The sequence below is a fragment of the Cupressus sempervirens genome, chromosome 6, assembly GCF_028749045.1.
Source record: "Cupressus sempervirens isolate cs-2001-9-10 chromosome 6, ASM2874904v1, whole genome shotgun sequence".
Taxonomy (NCBI): domain Eukaryota; kingdom Viridiplantae; phylum Streptophyta; class Pinopsida; order Cupressales; family Cupressaceae; genus Cupressus; species Cupressus sempervirens.
In genome coordinates, this window is record NC_143123.1 from 219,483,186 (window position 1) to 219,490,342 (window position 7,157).

Sequence of the window (7,157 nt, forward strand, 5' to 3'; positions counted from 1 at the left end):
ATGATAATATAAAACACATATAGAATTTCTTTGAGAGTAGTCATGGAAAAGGTGAACATGATGGCATTGGAGCTTGCATCAAATATGCTCTGTGAAAGTATCAAATAAATTATTAGGAAGTTCATATAAATGATGCACATGATGTTGTTGAATGGTGTAAGACACATTTTGCATTAGATGAGGTTGGCACATCATCAACAAGTTGACAGGCACCATATAGAGTCTTTTGGGAGATAACAGGTATGGATGTGTACATCTATTTAATTTTTATGTAATTAAGTTATAAAATTTTATTTTTAAGCTTTATTTTTCAATTCTCTGAAGTTTAAATTTAATTTGTCCATATTTTCAATTTAATCAACTTTCAAGTGTTAATAGAAAAAACATGCCTGGTTGCAAAAGGATAGAGAACACATGTTCCTTAAATTCAGTCATGAGTATAGATAATTGTAATTGGACATTGAAGACAAGAGAATATTCATGTTTTTGTGATAGTTGCCATGGTGAAGATTATGAACAATGCATCAGCCAAGCACGTGGATATAGAGGTGCATGGATTTCGGTACCACTTGATGTTACTGATACATTCGATAAAGATGATGAAAATTTTGATGATATTCCATTGATTTCTAATGATCATAATCATATCTCTAGATTGGTAAAAGTGGGTAAGTATCATAAAAATTAATTTGAACAAGTATTATTTAATTATCAATTTGAACTATCTTATATATGTACTGTATACATTCATATGTATACTTGTTATGTAGGAGATATCTTTGTAGTGATTGTTGAGCCTGGAAATTATGAAGGTGTCAGTTATTATTTATTGCAATGTATTGCAGAGAGGACAAAGTTATATGACCTTGAAGAAAGTGATGGAATGTTTTTCCCCATAGGTAACTTTACATGAATATATATGAATATATATATATATATATATGTAACTTTATATTTATCAAATTTTAAAATACTTAAATTTGTGGTGCAAGTTCTGTTGTGATAGAGGGAACATATTTGAAGCAAAACAAAATAGTCCAACATGGAATACACTTTGTTGATTATCAAACTAACAGCAAGGTTTTACAATACAACCACCTGGTCATTGCTACCAGGCTTTGTCTACATCCAGTCAAAGTTAAGCGTGCACGTCGCAAGTGGAGACTAGAGTCATGGTTGAACTGACATTTGAGATTTATTTTATAATAATTTGAATATCAACTTGTTTTCAAACTATTGAATTTCATCTTGAATTAAATGTGTTTTTAATTGTACAATCATACTCTTAGTTATCATTAGTTTATTAAAAATCTATATAAATTAATAATATTAATTGTACCATGGATGAATTTAATAATTTAACAACTTGATATATAAATAGGCTAAGTTAGTTCGCTCTTAGAAAACCATTATCTATAGATACATGTATCAAAGATAATTTAATATGTTAGAATTCTTAAATATCAACTTCTTTAATTAATATGTTCTTAATTATCATTAGTTTATTAAAAAAACTATATAATTTAATAATAAATTAATTTCATAAGTAAATTAAATGTGCTTTTAAAATTGTAAGATTAATAAGTTCATCTAGTTAGATCATTAGTTTATTAAAAAACTATATATTTTAATGCTAGTTTATTATATCTACGGTCATACTCTTAGTTTAAATTAGTTAAAATTAATTTGTTTTTAAATATTATATTTTGTAAAAGTTTTCTAAAATAATGTATTGGCTTACCTAATTAACATATTTTTATCCAGATAAAACTAATATTTATCTTTAGCGGGTTAGTAATTGATAATTTAAGAAATACATGTATCTTTCTAACTTCCTACTAATATATTTAACAAATTTGTATCTTTATTCCTATTAATTGATTTACCAAATTTAAACATATATTTAGTCCTACTAATTGTTTATTTCATATAATGATTACAAATAAATATAATGTTTTAAATTTATTTAATCTAAATTATTTGGGTTAATTTAGTAGTTTTAAGCACCTATATTAATTCAATTCAATCACCCTATAAAGTATTATTATTTTTGAAAATTTTAAATTAGGTTTGATAGAGATCAATTTGGAACTTCTTTGACTATTTAACTATTGAAGTATGTATTTAGAGAAGTTAATTTGATTATTTTAAATATAATGATGACAATAAAATCTAAAGTTTAAAAGCTATAATCTAAATATTATACATGATCTATTATAATACAAAAAAATAACACATGTATATGTACACATGTACACGTCTCAAGAACATGAACATTCTATAGCTTTATAATACCAAAAAAAAAACACATGTACACATATATATACACATCTCAAGAATAAACATCTACATCTAATATATCTCTACAACTGAAATGCATACATAAATCTCGAATAAATATATGTACGTAGCAAAATATAAAAAGTCATATATACACGTGACCATCTAACTACTAAAGTACTAAATAATCAAATAAATAGTGAAACATATGTATACAAGAAATGTCAAGGTACTAAAATACACATATGTATGTGTATGTAAACTATCTCCAATAAATAAATGCATCAAAAAATATATAAAGATCTACTGTACTACTAGAGGGACCCCTCAAGATGCATACAAATAGAATGACCCTTTGATCGACTCATCTCCTGTACATCCTCTCACCAAGGCACATCAACTGAGCCCTACAAATATACACACACACACACACACATATACATGTACCTATATAAAACTTGTACCTATATATAAAATTAACTTTAAAAAATCTATTTAAAACTTGTACCTGAGCACTACCAGGTGCCTCAATAGAATCATCTCTCCCACATACATGATGCCTTGAACCAACACTAGATGTAACGATGTGCTTAGCAACTTATGCCTGCACATGATTTATTATAGTTAAAAATTAAATTAAATATCTATCTAAATTGAATTTTTAAATAAAATGATATTTTTTAATTTCATGTACATATTTTAAAAATTTAAAAATTAAAATTATATATATATATGTACCTGGGTCTCTAGAGGTGGAGGATGATCAACAGACTCCATCATATCATCTATTGATGCACCTCCTGAAACTTTGACACCTACTAAACCACCCTCAATACCATGTCCAACTACTTGCAATGATGAGTGAAGTGGATTGTTTAACCAGCTGGGTAATGGTGTAGAATCATGGCTATTAGGTTGGAATAACATCTCCATGTGTGATGAAATACCCATGCTTTAACTAGTATCAATCTTAGACAAGCCTCACAACAACTCACCAAAATCATCAAGATCCTCAATTGTGATCCTGACATCTCCAACTCGTATGCTTGAGTCATCTGTAGAGTGTCATGAGCCTAGTGTTGAATGCTATGAGCTACACATAGGTGTATCATCTGTCACTAGTGTGGTAGCCTGTGTCTATGGAACTATGAGGCTCTGATGCTATCTAACAATATCCATCACTAAGTGAACTGGCATCCCCTATGTATCAAAAATGTAACTGATAATCTGCAACATATCCTCCAAAAAATACAATGCCAAATCCATATGTGTCTAATGTCCTGAAAGAGCACGAACATCACCTGGTAGTGGTAGCCTAGTAGCTCTATATGCATCATCAGAGGAGGTGCCTGAAGTGCTACTAGATGCCTCTAAAGGTGATTGACTAGGTGGACAAGGACGTCGACTATGAATATAACAACCAATAGAATTAGATGTGATACTAGCAGTCACAGATGCAATGTGTCCAGTAGTGTTAATTTCTCTCCTTTGGGAAGCAATGACAACTCTATCTACAATAGGTGCATGTGTTGGAGTCACAGGAGGCAGTCTCTATCCAACAAATTTTTTACATCTCGAGGTGGCAAATGATGTGCACTGTGATACTAGTTACATTCTATGATCTGACCACACCCCTATCTACAATAATCTGGAACATCCAAGTAGTTGTTGTTCAGTCCCACACAAAACTCAGTGTACAACTATTGTGCAAAATAAAGAGGTATCTAGGTTTTATTAGGATAATGACCATGTTCAACTTAAAATCAAGGATAGATCATGCTAGCAATAAGAGGATCTATGCATCATGTGAGTCGATAGCCTCTCACCTTACCTTGTGCTCCCTCATATCTTGGAAAGAGATCTCTTTTGATGATGTCTTTGGGGGCCACCCTCTTGACGTCATCAAAAGATGCATCTCCTAAAATCTCAGCTCTAAGCTCCCTAGATATGGAAGCTAGTATGCCAGGAGTAAATGAATGGTAGCTCTAAATCTAGCTGTCAAATCTTGTAAACTCCTACATATAGTAGAACATATGTCTCTATAAAGACCATCATTAGAGGTCAATATAAATTGTTGTAGTCTAGCAACCTCCTACTCTAAAAATGAAAATAAAGAATCAATGTCGATGGGTGGAGGTGGTGCAGCAGGACCTCTAGCAGGAGTTGTAGGTGCAACCTAACTTGGAATAGGAGTTGCACCAGGAGCCACATTAGGACCTACACCAGCAAGAGCCAAAACATGAGCCACACAAAGAGCCCTAACTTGAGGTACACCACAAGCCCCACCATGAGCTATAGCACAAGCCCCACCATGAGAAGCATGATGAGTTACATGAGGAGCCAGAATAGGAACTCCAACGGGAACTGCATCAGGTGCCACAGCAAGAGTTGTAGCAGGAACTGCATCAGGTCCTGCACCAGGAGTTGTAGTAATCTAATCGTGTGAAGCCATATCTGTATCAAAATGTATCAAGAGCTAAGTCTACTATACACACAATTTTTTATTTTTTATTAAAAATTATACATGTAATTGAACATACATTGAACACACGTGTCTAGATAATCTGTAACATGTCCATATGATTTGATAAAATTTAAATATATGATTGAATGCATATACATGTACATAAGAGTTAGAGTTAATTAGGGATTATATAATAAAAACTTGCTAATATGCAAAATTTAAAAGTTTAAACAATTCAAAATATTGCTTGATTTCATGTGATAATCTAAGTAAATTCATTTTGTTGAGATAGATCATGTGTGGTGTCACAAAGGTTGGTCATAAATCCTTCCAAATTTAGTTTAAACATGTGTAATTAACTATAAATTTGAACACATTGGTCCATAAACCATTAATTAAAATATATATAAAATAATCTTGAACATGATCTAAGGATATTAGATATTATTTTATCCCCTACATCAAATATTTGGAGTACAGTTAAATTCTAAAATATATATATAGTTTTCCTATTTTGTAGTTTGATTACTAAAATTTTATAAGAAATATAAAGGGTTCATCTTATTAGACATTTAAGTAATATGTTTTTATAATTTTCTAAGAAGTGCAATTCAAAACATTAAGTTCTATACATATGAGACCAATTCGAGTTTTCTATTAAAATAGATTAAATTATATATTATGACATTGTGTTATTTCTATAAGGAATTAATCATATAGTTTACATGAGTCAATCTCATTGACCCATGTTTCAAGAGTAGTGATTCACATGAATCCATTTCTCATGAGAATGTCTTCTAAGTTTATCAATATTATTGAACATGTTTTGAAAAGATTTTCTATATTTCATTTAACAATTTAATTTATTCAAAATAAAATTTCAAACATGAAAATGTGCTAAATTAGCTATATATATGTACTTATTATTAATTAAAAATTAGCTAAATCTACTAGGTACACTTAAAATGCATTATTATATATTATGACATTGTGTTATTTCTATAAGGAAAATATAGAAAATCTAGCTAATTTAACACATTTTTAATTAATTTAATAAACTTAAATAATAAGTAAACTTAGATTTTCTATATTTCATTTAACAATAATTTATTCAAAATAAACGTTCAAACATATAATAAGAAAGTGATAATATATTTACTTATTATTAATTATAAATGTGCTAAATTAGCTAGATTTTCTATATTTTCCTTAAATATAATTGTGAATTATGGTCTTTGGCATGAATGGTCAGGTATATCAAATACAACTTATGTGCATAAATTACTCCATTTTCACTATTATTTTTCTAGGGGCAACATGTTCGTGCTGGTAACTTTAAACAATTAGATCATTCAGAGCTATGGGTATGATGGTGATGACTAAGTTCTAGGTAGATACGAAAGAATTAAAATGGATAGACAATGTTGTGAAACTTGCATGAACTTCAACTGTATAATATCTTCAGGTTCTCTAAGTTGTAAACATATTTAATAGAAGTAGATCTAGGTACCTCTCTTTGTTTTCAAGCTAAGTTCTAGTGTGGACATGTATATATAATTGGTCTTAAGAAAGTGTACAAATATGTAGGAGTTTGAAATTAGGGTTAGCATTAGAATTTATGGTTACAGTTTTCAAGTTAGGGTTAGAAATTAGGATTAGAGTTTGAGTTCTAGGGTTAAAGGACCTTACATGGTTAGAGTTATCTTTTAGTGCAGGTGCTTATAGTTAGTTTTAGGGTTATGTTTAGACATTGTTTATGTTAAATATTATGATCAAGTTAATGTTGTTATGTATTTATAACACACACACACACACACACACACACACATAATCTTTACATGTTCAAGTATATGATCATACATTCTTTATGTTTGTATATAATCAAGTTATGTTGTTATAATTAACTTTTATTAATTAAATGTTGTAACATGTATGAACTTTAGGTCATACATTCTTTATATGTTCTTATGTATGTATGTATGTTATATATTAGATTACCTATGCAAATTAATCTACATTCTTATATATGTATATAATTTAGGATCTCCCCTTAAGACATGTCATTGAATATAGTTAATTATATACTTCTAGATTAAGGCATTAAAAATAATAACATATTCATGTTAAAATAAAAGAAATCTGATTTGTTCATGGTGAGTTGTGGAGTCTTACATATAGTTGCTTACAATTTAGAACAGTGACAAGGGAGATGTTATAGGTACCTATCTCACTTAAAATTGAATGATTTACATTTATAGACACTGAGGGTTGCACATGTGGTGGAAGATGATTGGATGGAGGTTGATTTTAGGGAAAGGAGGGCATGGGAATCCAATCTTGTGGGTAGTATGTCCAATGATAAGCTACTCTATTTGGTTTAGTCCACATACTTGCTTATGTAAGCATCTTCCAT